Here is a 15,002-nt window from a genome sequence, read left to right as displayed (position 1 = left end):
CACAAAACCCCCAAAAAACCTTGCATATGTTTGCAGAGGTGAAGAGAGTCACCCGGTCTCCCATTTCCTCTCTCTGATACCATTATCATTATCTGTGCCATGCTCGTGGCAACCATTTAGAGCCCAGGAAGAGTACGGCCAGCAAAAAACACTGCAAATTGGCCTGCTATTAACTAATCCGTGGATGAATGTACATTGAGATGCCCGGTGTTGTGCTCTGTTACTATTACAGTCAGTATCATAATAGTCCATTAGCACCATCCAAATGAAGTTTCATTATGTAGATGCGCTTGTGCAAAGTGCTTCCACCGCGCTACTCAATCTGCAGAATCTTCACCTTAATTGAAATCAAATTGATGGACATTTTATAAATACTTGAGTAATTTCTCTTCAGTGAAAGGTTTCCCAGTTGGTTAATTTCATCTTAGCTGACATATAAATGTTTAACAAGTTGCACATTATTCCTTAAATTTAATTTTACCCTTTTAGCTAGAGTCTTGTTCTTGTTAAGCTGCATATATTAAAACGTTGTTTGTTTGTTTTAACATTTATGCATTCATGGAAAATATAATACACTGTATAAATACAAGGGTAAAAAGATTTTACATAAATGTTACAAACAAACAAAAGAGTTGTTACTTAAAATGCAAAATAACCTTATTATACTGCTCTGGTTAGTAATCGAGCTAAATCATTCCAGTAAAATCAAAATATATTTTTTATAATACTATCATGAAATATTAGGTCAAAAGTAGGACTGGGAAAGATAGCATAGAAATATTTCAATCACATGAATAGCTTGTCGTGAAGCATACACACATACAACTGTACATTTTAAATGTGCAACAAAAAATGTATATGTGGCTGACATTTAGATCCAAGCCCCTCTCGCATTTGTGGATGTTCTCCCCAAACCCCTGCAGTGATTTCAACAGCAAAATCATGTCTATTTCTGTAGCAGTGCCACCTACACACGACGGCGATTCAATGCTTTTGGTTACATTTTTGGTGCTTTTATGAATGTTTTACATTTAAATAATGTACAGCAGATGACAAACTCCCCTACATTTTTATATGGAGACACATTTGGTTTTTATACTTGTTGAATTATTATCCCATGCAGTCTTCTAAAGATTAGTGAACGCATTCCATCTTTACGCCATAAAAACTAGGCCTCGCTGGGATGCAGGAATTTTCCCCTCCAACTCTTGTTATTAATGAGCAGCTGGATTTGTCTCGCATTAACTGGCTGAGTTAATGCCAGTTAATGCGACAACAAAATGCAGCTGATTGAACTGAAAACCTCGACTTTGTGGGGGTCAAAGTTTGCAGAACTACGAACGCTGCTGGAATCCACAGCTGTGCGTGTTCATGGCGCTTGCATTTTCACCTGCTGGACATCACTACCTGACAAGTTTAACTGTCTTCAGAACATTGCAGAGGCCTTATTGAGAGTATTTGGCTCTACATATCTGTCTGAGCAGATTTTCTCTCACACGAAGAGTGTCCTCAGGTAGCCGTCTGAATGCTGGACACTCGTAGACCTGTGTCTCTGAGTGGGAGACCAGAGATCACGTTAACATGTGTATCTCTGTATTAACAAACATGCCATGTTGGCACAGCTTATTTTTCTTATCATTGTTGTAAGGAGACCATAGATAGCATCTGCATTTTCTGTTGTACAGTCCATTTGCTGTTATGGAGTTCTTGTTATGGATAAAAAGGGTCTTTTTTATTTCAAAATAGCTGATAACTATTCGCTGATTCCTGCCAACATCTGCAAACAAATATGATTGTATAAAGTTGTTCTACATAGTGTGTAACTGTTAATATAGAGCGTTATTAAATTTATTGCTAATGCAATTATATGGCACATTGACTTCTGAGGAAATTTTAGATGGCACTCGTCATCAGAAAAGTTGCCGAGCCCTGCCCTACAGCATTTATGCACTTGAGGGGTAAGAAAACAGAACTTAGTTAGGCCAATCCCACACTGTAACTTTAATACTATTTACTGAGCATTACAAAGATAATGAGGATGGGTTTTTTTGTTGTTGTTGTTTTTACGATTAATTAAGTGACATGTTTAAAGCCCACTCATTAATGGAGAGAAGGCTCAAGAAGGAGCTTTATTGTCCAAGTATGTGTAGACTTATAAGGAATTAAGCTCACTGTATGTAACAGAATAGACAACAGACACTGACTGACATGACACACACAATTGCAACATAACAACAATATAACATATTTATATTTATGGTGCAATCGTGCATAGTGCAAAGCTTTAGGGATGAATAAGTAGTTACTTTAAGTGTTATTTGTAGAGTATATGCAGTATACATATAAAACAACAACTATAAAAAAAAACCTCCAGTCATTGTAAACAACAAGATAATAAATGATAAAAAAAAATAATTTCAAGGCCCAAAGAAATATCTAGACTGAAAGCAAAGCCAAATGGGGTTGGCAGCTATTAATGTAGCTTGTTTTTTCCTTCCTTGGGCTGCTCTATGTGTGCTGTGAGACACTGGTAATTCTGACTTATTACAATATCCCTAGACTACCAGACCATTCAGTAATTTCCTTTGCTATTCAACTCTTTTTCTTTCTCATTTTGGCTCACGCGCTCTATGACTCTCAGGACTGGCTATAATGCTAGGTGTAATCACCCTCTATTAAGGCTTCTGTGATTGATTGGTGGCACCAAGAGACAGCAGTTATGCACACTTTGGAGGCTGTAGCCAACGATTTTCTCTTTTCCCCTAACGCATTTCTTCTTTTGGTCTGTGCGGCAATTTTCTATGGAAATCTTGGTGGTGCTGCAGTTTTAAGTTGAATTCAAGTTTGGTGTTGTTCAGAAGCAGAACGATGTTTCTTAAGTTGCACATACTATTCCCTGCCTCTGTTTTCAGCTTCAGAAGTGATGTTCTCTCCGTTATCGCACACTGCTGTCCTCTCTGCCTCCTTGACCTCCATGTGTGACATTCACAAACTCCACTGATAGGCTAGAAGCCGCACACTATGATTATATTGCCATGAAGAACTCTTGGTGCTCGTACAGTAATAGCAAGGTGGAGAAGTAGTCCTGGCTGACTCTTTTGGGGCCTGAGAGGGCTTCAGGATGAGGCTTTAGGGACTTGTTGTGTAAAGAGGAAGCGATTTGCAGCGCAATCGCTCTGATCTTCAAAACCTCTCTGATCACACTCGCTGCTTCATACTTTGTCTTCTTTGTCATTGGGCTCTTTCATTTAGTCTCTCATTGCTCCTAACGTTAATTGAATTTGTACTGTAATGGTTGCTCATTTACCCTACTCATCTCTCTCCCATTACTCCTTTTATTACCTCCTCTTTTCATTTCTTTTACATTTTTACCCTCAGGTCAAAATATTGAAGGACCGTTGGAGAGCCGCCGCTTCTATTTTAAAAATCCTGCTGACTAAATTGTGCACTCACAATAACAGCACCCATCCCTCTCACATTGTCTCTCTCTGTCTGCTTACGGTTTGTAGCACCCAGATACAGCCCACTCTCTGACCCAACAGACCGTAATAGGAACACTCTGCCCAGAAGGGAATTGTTGTTAATGCCTTTCAGCTGAAGTCCAGCAGCAAAATACTTCTTTAATTGCTTTCCCATAGCCCTCAGCTGCTGTGTGTTTCCTCACTGTGCACACTGGTACAAGTGGCAACGTAGAACAAAAGGCATAGTTATCCTACGGAGATCTGTACTGAATGTGGTTATGAGGCTTTCAAAGTTTGCGATATTCAGTTATTGACTACTTATAGATCTGAGTCTATGCTGATTTAAATATTTAAGTAAAGGATAGTGAATAAGGAAAAAAAGGGACCGCTTTAGCAAAAATATTGAATTTAACATCATCTCCAGATTTTAATCAAAGATTTGAGCAGAATTGTGTGAAAGAATGTAACATTAAAAATAACTAGTAGGTGAGAAGTAGTAAGAAGTGAGTAACCATTAAAGTTTGATCCCGACACAGTTGATAAAAATGTAAAACAATAATAAAAAACTCTTTTAAAAACACATTTATGGAAAGCAAGGGTCGAGAGGGAGACACCTCCTGTGAACGGTCCTCACTTCATGAGCGTGCTGTGGAGGAATGCACACATGATTTTTATTTATTTTGCTGGAATGAAAACACAAAGTTATCTTTAAAGATGTGAATTATGAGCTGCAGATGGAGGGAGGGAATACAGAGCACTCTAAGTCACCTAGATGACAGAGCGATCCTGGGCTCAGCCCATCTGTCACCATCTTTCTTCACTCTGAACTGACTGTAAAGCGCCGAAGGGGGATGTTTTTCTGTTTGTGTAATTTTACTTCAAACTGCATTTTAAAGTGAACACACAAAAAATAAAAACAGAGTACGAGATCACACCTTAGACTTTAGGCTTTTCAAAAATGAAGTTATTTAAAGCTTTCTGGTTCGATCTGTCTTGAGTCTGCGGATGTATCCGTGATTCCCGCGGTGCTGATGCTGCGCTGAGTGGACAGCTGCTGAAGCATTTGAAGTGTCGGAATGTGGAAATTTCAACATCGCTTGAAAAAACTGCCAGCTGGCAACGTCCCTCTCACCGGTAGGCTAAGTTATTTTTAGTCAATTACAAGTTGAATCTGGTAGTTGGGGTTGTTAGCTAAGATACCATCATTAAGAAGCGGCACAACTAATGTGTCTATGCGAGCTAATTTGCGATGTGCACCGCTGGCCTGGCCATTTAGTTTTTAATGCACCTTCTCAGATTAATTCACTGCTTGTCATGCGACTCGTGCCATCAGTTAACCCTTCGCTTGCCAGCTGTGGCACGCGTGCCCAGGGTTGCCAACCCCTGCCGTAGGGCAAACAACTCTGGCCACCGTCCATCCGTAGCGAGCGTAGGCTATCAGGGTGCAGTTTACCTCAGATGTCAGTATGTGTCCACATCTATTTACTGGGGAGGAGGCTATAAAACTTTATAAAAGGAGTCCAATGTGAGTCCTCTTGTCATTGAAACCTTACCTCTTGTTTGTTTTCACTGCTGTTAGCTGTTAGCCTCTGGTAGCTGCTGTTAGGCTCCGATAGCCGCTGTTAGCCTCTTAGTTGCTTTTAGCAGGCAGTAGTGGAAATGTAATTTTTATAAGAGACAAAGTGTTTTTTGAAGGATACTCAAGTTTAACATTAACTAGCATAACATTAACTTACAGCCAGCTGTTGCTGTTTAGCTGGCTTGTTGTCAGTTATCTGGAGTTGTGAAGGTCACATGTCTAATCTGCTGACACTAACACGTCAATTATACTTCTGCGTCAGATCTACGTCATAGCTTGCGTCATAGCTTGCGTCATAGCTTGCGTCATAACTGGAACCTTATTTTAACCCTAAGCTACAACCATTTATGTAAGTTTTTGAGCTAAGCATAGCCAAAAAGACAAGAAACAGGGGGAAATAGCTAACTTGGGTTTGTCCAAAGGTGGAAAACTGCCTTATTAGGACCTCTAAAGCTAATGAATATGTTATATCCTGTACTAAATGTTGAACCTAACAAATGCTTGAGTAAAAAAGAAATCTGTGTTTCTGGGTTGATTGTTATCGCTTTTACATCTTGACACAGGCCCATGCTAGCTGTTTCATCCAAGTTCAAGGTCTCCTTGTTCTAGCTGCATATTGATTTTTCAAACTCGAGCGTGGTATAAATCTCCGCCTTAGAAGAGATTACTAATATGCATATTTTCTAAAATGTCAAGCTTGTTTTCTTAATGACCTTATCATGTTTTCTCAAGGCTTTTTATGTAGGGCAAATTCTCATTAATAAAAAGCTTGCTGTCTATGGCACTTTCTTGACAGATTGCAGCCACATATGCAGGCAGATGCAGCACTGCTACATGAGAGCACTAGGGGTGCAACGATATTCGTATCGATATTGAACCGTTCGATACAGTGCTTTCGGTTCGGTACGCATATGTATCGAACAATACAACATTTATAATTTATTTTATCAATTTTCCTTCTGACGATGCTGTCTGTGTTGAGCGCTCAGTGAATCTGTGTTCGACTACTCCGCCTAGGCTGCACTGTCCAGCGCAGATCCACTGAGCGCTCAACACAGACAGCATAGTCAGAAGGAAGAGCGCAGGGCACCTCCCCCACCCTCATTCAGATCTGGCGTTTGGAATTATTTTGGTTTTCATGTGACGTATGACCCTGAAGGTAAGCGAGTCATGGACTAAAGTAAAACAGTATGTTGGATGTGCCACGCAATGCTCAATTACATTGGTGTGAACTAGTGTGCTAGCGCAGTTAGCTCGTTAACGTGTTGGCCGTCTAGCCCCATGCACGGAGCGATCGGCGGTAGCTCGTTAACGGAGATTTGCCGTGTTGTGGCGTTAAGGTCATTTCAACGAGATTAACCTGAAAGCACTAGTGGGAACACGACGAATATGACTGCACATTTAAGCCGACATCATCCTAGTGCAAAGACAAGTGGAAGCAGACAAAAAAAGCAAGCATGCTACTAACTTTAGCCGAGTCATTTAGACAGCTGTTAGCACATGATTCTCCTTATGCTGCTGAGAATATAGCCCAGAAGAAGCGGATAGTATAGCTTTTATTTTGGAAAGAGCCATTTCTCTGTAATAAACTCTCTTTTCCAAAGATGAGTGATTCCTCAATCAGATACAGGGCTTGCAATATCGCTAGCCCGACGTCCCGGAGCTAGCGATTTTTTCAGTCGGGCTACCAAAATCTATCTCTGCCCTGCCCGTCGGGCTATTGTAGGAAAAATATATGTCAATGCTTTTGCATTCTTTCAGAAATGTAGCTGGGTAATTATGTCATTGGCATCGGTGAGCCACTGTCAATATGTGACATATTGAAGTCGCGTTTGAATTTGCGCTCGTTTTTTTGCTTTCACTTTGCAATCGTGCGAACTGTGTATAGAGAGCGACAGTACTGATCTGTGAGTGATGATAATTTGTGCACCAATTCCTCTGACATCGTCTTATTAATCGTTAGCTTACTATGCAAACATGACAAGTGAAATCTCCCGCAGCTTAAACATGTGAGAGGCTGATCGCGCAGAGAATCGCTGAGCTTATGTGAGTGAGTGTGTAAAAGCATTTCAGTTCTGCTGAGCCAAATAAGACAGGTCAGGGTGAAGAAGTGACAGCCAAAGAAAAGCTTACCACAAAACGGAGAAGTTATGACAAATCAGACTATAAGGCAAAAAGAAAGTGCAGCTTTATGGTTTCATGGACAAAAGAATTTCTGTGGCTGCGATATGACGAGCTAAATAACCAGGGCTGCACATAAGTGGTCCGCAGGTGCGCATTCGCTGTCAAAATAAAAAACACGCACAAGGGTTAGGGTTAAATTTAAAAACTGTACTTTTGAATTAAAATATATATTTATAATTTTAATAAATGACAAATTAAAAAGGCATGAACATTTTTTTGTATCGAAAAAATATCGAACCGTGACACCAAAGTATCGAACCGAACCGAACCGTGAATTTTGTGTATCGTTGCACCCCTAGAGAGCACCCAAAAATATTCAACTGCGTCACTTTAAATGTCAGTGTTTGTGAAAAATGAACGCATGAGCATATCTGGAGTGATAATCTGGATACCCATTTCCCTTGTAAACAGACAGAAAGATCTCCAGTGAAGGAAAACAAAACAAAAATCGCATCATGAAGAGTTCTGTTCGACTTGAAAGATTGCAAAAAGTAAGTGTGTCTTATGTCTCAGAGACAAACCAACTGTGTTGAGTGTGTCAGTAATGACTACTTGTTTGCACTTGGTGGCTTTACTTCTCCTCAACTATATCAGAGGCTGATAGTAAGGCGATGAAAATTCTCAGGATGCATTTTCCAAGCAAACACAGAAGTGAGAAGGTAAAAGGGTAGAGAGAAAAGGTTTTGGACGTTGGAGTGCAGAGATGGGAAAAAGACAAGGGAGACTTGAGAATGCAATTCATTTTGAAGGACAAAGAGTTAAAGGACAGAGCAGCAACAGAGGACAGAGATGAAGAACGGACAAGAAAGAAATCAAATAAGTCGGGGCAGGCTGGCGTGTCAGCGTAGCCTCTGATAAAGATGGGAAAAGGCAAAAGAGAAGAATGAAATGAAACAGGAGGAGGTTTGAGGCAAAGATGATAAAATGAGCTCGAAGTACGCACGAACAAAAATGACAGCACATAAGTGGAGGAGAGAAAAGATGACGTTACAAGCATAATGATGGCATTTTAGCAAGTGAACAGCAGATACCAGTTTGATAAGAGGATAGAGGACAGTGTGTCATTTTTTTTCTGAAGACAGTAGAAAACAAAAGATTATGGATATTAGCATACTAATTATATATGAAAAGTCATATTTGATCCATTTATTGTCAAACTGATCCAGAAACACAGAGAAGGGTCAAGCTCATTTTCATGTAAAATACTTAATCACATCATACACTGTTTATACACTGTACTGTCTGACCTTATGGTTTCCCTCAGAATAAAAGCTTTGTGTTCAGTTATTAATAACAAAGTTCAGATCAAATGAGTTCCCTAGAAGCTTTCAGCATTGTTAATTGTTGTTTGGAGGTATTTACTGGTCACAGGCAGCATGGAGGAAACTTGGACGCCTTTTTGAGCACTGAATTTGCATCTGCAAGCCCAAATTAATAGCTGTAAGGCGCTTTAACCAGTCATTAGCACCAGCTAACAGCTATTTGATAATGAGCTACCGTACCATTTAAGAGCTGTCTGCAAGTTAAATGGCCTCTTATATATGTGTGTGTGTGTGTGTGTGTGTGTGTGTGTGTGTGTGTGTGTGTGTGTGTGTGTGTGTGTGTGTGTGTGTGTGTGTGTGTGTGTGTGTGAACTGCAAACCCTTTGGCTTTGCTAAACATACTTTTATGATTTCAGTTAAGGGACAGTCCATCGGTTTAGGTAATAATGGAGCACATTTGACACCAGCCATCCAGCTGTAGTCTTGTAGTCTTGAGTGGCAGTGCTGCAAATTGAATTCAGGTGTTATAGGAGCAGAACACATCACTGGCCAGAGAAGACACAAAAGCCTCCATAAGTGGATATAACCATGTATCTGTCTTTGTCACAAATACACACGCACACACTACACTTGCCATGTACAAACCTCTGTTTACTAAGTCATCAGCTATTTGCTCTATTCTAGCACCACCTATTGATTCTACTTCAGCTGTTCAGCACATGAAGTGTTGTAGAAGCGACACTATTGCATGGTTCATATTTTGTCAAAAACCGAGCTGAAGCATAAACCTTTTCCTCTCTCATGCCCATCACTTTTCTTGGAATTTCACTGAGTTCATTCTCAAATCACATGCATGCAAATGCTCTGAGCTTTTGTTATGCTAAAACTACTGATCCAGCCACCTGGACTTATAAACAGCTTAATGGGGTGGAGATAACTGAAACAGATGACTGCAAAATTAAATTTTACAACAGCAGATCAACAACATTTGCCTGAATAAAGTTCATATCAGACTCATACAGAGAGCTGAGTGTGGAGCAACATGAAAAATGGGAAGAGCTGCAGCTGTGCAGCACATATTGTGACACTTAACTTTAATCACATCACACAACCCGTCCAGCTTTGCCAATGGTTCACCTAAGTCAACTTTAGTACCTCAAATGCCTTAATCATTTTGCACAGAGCCAGCCATGTGCTGAAAAATGAAACCCCAGCAGCATTACACACAAGTTACACTTGTGTCATTAAAAGGTTAAACCACACCCTTGGATCGACTTTGATGGGAAGTCTAAATTGTAATGGGTGACACTTCATCCCAATTATGCAGTTTCTCTGAGCATCACCTGATTAAGTAGTTAATTGCATGACAGCAAAATTGTCCACAACTTCCAACTGGTTGAAGCACGGGGTCACAGGGGCGACAGCGGAGGAGGGAGATTCATCCTAACAGCTCTGGACTAGAATAATTGTAACTCACTCTGAGCCCTAACTGAGTGTTTGGCTGTTCACAATCAAGTCTATTGATGCTCAGATGGGGAGACAAGGTGACTGAATTGCATTTGGTTAGCATTAGGTTGATTAACATTAATAAGTACCAACAGGTGAGAGAGAAAGCACAGCTACTCGTTGTTTTCCCCTCAAAAGCAGAAAAACTGAAAAATGTGCACAGTCTCCGTGCATCCATCCGTTTACGTTTAGGTGTAAATCTTTACAAACCTGTAGCCAAAAAAAAAAGTTTAAGATCACTAAAATAAAGCACTGAATCCACAGTCCTTCCAAAGGCCATCCTTGCGTTTTCATCCTTTCATGCACAGCACCTCGCTCTTGCTTCCAGACCTTTTACTTCAGTCCCTTCAAACGGGGCCGCACAAACAAGAAAATTTGGCGCTTGCTTGCCTGCCTGTCTGTCTCCAACCACACAGACAGGACAGATAGACGGGACAGACAGGCAGCGTGCGGAATGATGAATAAAGAACTTATCTCAGTTGCTCAGAAAGAAGCCAGACACATTTCCAACCCAGCCTAATTCACTGCAGGGCACCACATATCTCAGCCTGCCTGTCTGCACGTATCTCTTCACTGCTGTCTCTCTCATTCGGGCCGTCTGTGTTTGTTGCTATTCTTGTCTTCCTCTGTACTGCGCAGTGTGCGTGTGTGTGCGTGTGTGTGTCACAGTTGTATATGCTGAGAAACTCACACATCAACTCATTGAAGCCACTCAGCATCGCCTCTAATAAAAACCCACGCTTTTTCTTCAATCACGGTTACGAAAACAGAAAGGAATCCCCAGAAGAAGACTCTCAATATAACTGCAGACATCCTCACACAGCCACTTGAGTTTCTGCGCTTTTGCTGCCACTGTTGGAAGCGTTCAGTAGCGACTTCGACTTCATTTTTGAACGGGACTTGTGGCCTGTTGGGTCCGTGAAGGAATGCCTATTTTGCCCCCTTCATGAATGTGCTAATATAATCAATATGAAGGGAAATGTTTTTGGGGTTTTTTAGTAGCGTGTAACATTTTCACAGGAGGACAGATGAGAAGAAGGAAGCCTTGGGTGGAATTGCTTCATGAAAATATAACTCACAGTCAGCAGTCCTGTCTGAAAGTAAAAATATAGACACTGTGGTCTCTTGGTGCGGTTAATGCACCAAGTGTTTCTTATTTCCTCTTCGGATAAGTGTTACTTTTTAATGCTCGTTACAGTGTATATTCACAAGTGGGTTCATTGTGCTGCTGTGGGGAACGTACCAGATGCCTCACCATTTTGGCTCAGTTAATTTCTCTGAAGAGAAGCGGGATCCTGTATGGATACACGGCGGTGTCGCGCGAGTGTGGATGTATAAAAGTGCGTGTCTGACGTAAAAAGATCCGTCTGCAAAACACTTCGTCACATATATCTGGCTGCAAATAGGAAGACACGTCGGGAGGAGCTGCCTTATGTACGCAGTTTGTAGTTAAGCAATGAAAATCCATTTACATATTTCCAATGAGTCACCAGAGAGCGTACAATCTGAAGAAGTTTGTTGTGGTATTTTTGTGGCATATTAATTTAGGATTTAAGCTGGGGAAGCCCAGGCTTTTCTTCATGGGAAATGCATGAAATCCTTACAAGAGGCTATCATAGCTGATAAAGACTCTTTTCTCTCTTTTATTGAATTTTTCAACCGTTTAATAGAGAAAGGAGCAAGTGCGCAAAACATTTTGCAATATTTTTATTTATTCACTCATTAAAATTATTCTCATCTAATCTTTTTATTTATTTATTTATTATTATTATTATTATTATTATTAAGATGTAAACATTTCCCCCACAGCCAATAAGCTAAAAATGCATTTATAACATTAACCTTAGGAGCACGCAATGCAAATCCAGTTCATATGACATAAACCGCCAAGCAAAGATTCCTCATCAGTACAATTAAAATGGGGCTTAAATTAGTCCCCAAACCCCGCGGGTAAACTGAGTGACTAAACCCAAGCACCATCCTCTATTATCCTCACCAACCTTTGCGCTTTTTTTGGAGAACAAGTTGAGAAAAACAAAAAAGTTATAGAAGAAAAAAATCTGTCCGTGACTTACCTCACTTCAACTGACTTGAGGCTGCAGCCCGAGTGACACAATAAGATGCTGAGGAGAATCACAAACGTCTTTCTCAGAGAAGTCCTTCCACCGAGAATGACTCCCAGCTTTTTGCGCTCCTATTTAACGCAGCGCCAATAAAAACTTTTTTTTTCAGATCCACGGATATAAATGCCATTATAAAATCAATCAAATGCTTCTACAGCTTTCCCCACATGTCTACCTTTTAATTATGAGAAGAATTAATGATCTGCGGTGCGCGCGGGAGAGGAGTGTGGAGCAGGACGCCGGTCTGATGCGGTGACAGTTGACTGCCCGGTAATCCAAGTGCGTCTAACAGCCTCCCGCTTACGCGGACGAGCGTGTGGTGGGAGCTCCTCCTCGCCTGCTTACCTCCGTCTCTGCGTTAAAGACACAGGAGAAGCCTCTGCACAGCGTGTGTGCGCCGGGCTCGGACACTCCTCTGGACACTCAAATCGAAAGAAACAGACACTATAAAGAAAAATGATGGCGATATGCCAGAACGCGTCCAGTCTGTGGCAGTTGCAGTTGAAACGCCTTGTTGGAGTTATAGTATTTTCTCTGCTCCCCCTTTTAACTCTGTAATCTAACCTCATAAAGACAGTATTGAGCTGTCAATATACTTTTTTCTGTCACAAATCTCTTATAATAGGTACTCGTGGCATGATATGTGACCAACCATCATGCCATTTGTGACAGATCGTGTAATATACAGTGAAGGGGGATACATCGTTTCATATATCTACTTAGGAGCCCTTCCAGACACGTCATCGGGAATAAATTCATGCTTTAAATTTCGATTTTGTCTCATTTACATCCTTTTTTAGACTAAAATGTGTAATTCTTTTTTTATACATGCTATTCATTATGTTAAGCTTTGCTGCTGATTTCACTGGAAAATCAATTCAAAGGGTACATTAGGGGCACTGGACCATAGAGGTATCTTTTTACAGACAGATATGAATAAAAAAACAAGACAACCCAAAACTTTTTTTATGTTTCCAATGTGCAGTAAGTCACACAATCAAAAAAGTAGCATTTGTCACTGATGCGAACAGGTGGGGAAAGGTTATTTACGTCAACACAACCAATTCAGTTCAATTCAGTTCACTTTAATTGGATTTATATAGCGCCAAATCCAGGCAACAGTCAACTCAGGGCGCTTTGTATTGTAAGGTAAAGATCCTACAATAGGGACAAAAGGATAAATCGTGCCTGTGTGCCTGCCGAGGTAGCGTGGATGATAAGAAAAGTCGATCTAGAGATGGATATTGAAAGTAGTGCAGAATACCAAGAAGCATTATAGCATCATTTATTTATTACCTGGTTCCTGAAACATAATAAGTTTCACTTTAAATAGATGCCAAGGGCAAAACTGGTGCATATAGATTCACCAGAAAGCAGGAAACTAAGTGTTTGGTGATTCCTGTAGGACTACCAGACCTCCCCCAATGTTCAAACAAAACCCAAGCCCACGCTCTGCACGCATCTCTTTACTACACGCACAATAGTGCAGCAGTAATGAGACTACTACACTAGAGCAAGAGAGAGAGTAAAGACTAGTAAAGTATTAAAGAGACTGAATAGGTGACCTCTAAAAAAGGATCTTTGTTGTTCAGACTTGGAATCTGTGGTGAACCCTTCAAAATAATGTCATCACAATCCAGGCAGGATGGAAACGCCACCACACAACTTACTGTTAACAGTGTGATCATCTTTAATGACAGAGAAGGCTTCCATTCTGCAGTCACCGAGATCACGGTAATAACAATCAGCATGGGAATTAGAATACACTCTTCACGTCAAGCTGATTTTCCCCAGGACGGCTGATGAGTTATTGGTGGATTGAGTCCATTATCCGACTGCCATGTATGTATTCTATTTATCCCGTCTGTTATTCATCAGGTTTTTTTTTTGTTTTGTTGTATTTTTAAAGGAATATATCTGAGGCAAATTAAAAAAAGAAAATGCAAATCACTTTGAGCATAAAGTACTCACCTAGCAAATGATTTCCCTATTTAAGACACAGTGTTTGGTGTTTGGTAGCCTGGCTTGGCTTTTAAATCACCACCGGTGTATAAAGCAGAGAAACACCTGTGGAACCAGCGTAACGAAAGTGCTTGAAAAAACCAGTGTCTTCTCATTTTCGTTTTGTTGAACCACAACTTTCTCCTTGCACTTAATTACAAGCACAAACAGATGTTTGCGTGCAATTGCTGTCATCGCAGATTTGACATTCATCTCTCTTCATCTCGCCAACATGCACACAGACAACCGCAAACAGTAAGCGGTGATGAACATGCAGCTGCATATTTATAACACATTACGACAGTGTCAGACATGATCAGCCTGTCATCGCTAAAGCCATGCAATCTGCAAGTGCGCGGCGCTGCCTTCAAACCAGCAGTAATGGCAGAACATCCACTCGGGAGAAAGAGAGGAGTGGACAAACACAATCTACTTGGGAATGTTTGTAATCCTCCAACGCTGGAAAAAAAACACGTTGCATTGTCAGCTACATTTTTACATGCACATATGCACACCTGCATACATCAGATTAACTTTAAATCATCCTACATGGGGAAAAAAACACAAAGGAAAATCTCTAAATAGAAAAAGAAAGAAGGCTATTGTTTTTTTTCTTCATCTCTCTATTTCAAATGACTGTCTCCTCTGGCCACCCCTAGATAAATGTCATTCCATATGTACAACGCCATAGTTATACAAGAAATCCCTCCTGGCAGAATACCCTCGTTCCCTGGTAGCATTTGAAGTCGTGCTGGCTGATGGTGCTGCGGCTAGAGGACACTTCCATGAAAAAGCAAGCCCTCTTCAGAGAATCCCTCATTATGGTCAGCTGTGGTGATGATGGACGCTGGAGGACGGATGATGAAAACGAAGCTGGAGTGAAGCC

At 40.7% G+C, this 15,002-nt stretch overlaps 1 protein-coding gene across 1 annotated transcript in view; it reads right to left on the bottom strand.

Moving 5' to 3' along the window:
- Nucleotides 1-12,384, bottom strand: part of calcr (calcitonin receptor) — a 77,090-nt gene extending 64,706 nt beyond the window's left edge. Inside the window, exons 1-2 of the mRNA XM_080862620.1 lie at nt 12,291-12,384; nt 12,068-12,186 (exon numbers count right to left, since the gene is read on the bottom strand). The gene's annotated coding sequence lies outside the window, so the exon portion shown is untranslated. The remainder of the gene's footprint in view (nt 1-12,067; nt 12,187-12,290) is intronic.
- Between the last annotated feature and the right edge of the window lie 2,618 nt (nt 12,385-15,002).

Source organism: Rhamphochromis sp. 'chilingali' (assembly GCF_963969265.1).
Source record: "Rhamphochromis sp. 'chilingali' genome assembly, chromosome: 17".
Classification (NCBI taxonomy): domain Eukaryota; kingdom Metazoa; phylum Chordata; class Actinopteri; order Cichliformes; family Cichlidae; genus Rhamphochromis; species Rhamphochromis sp. 'chilingali'.
The sequence above is the reverse complement of the archived record's forward strand: the minus strand, read 5'-3'. Positions and strand labels throughout refer to the sequence as shown.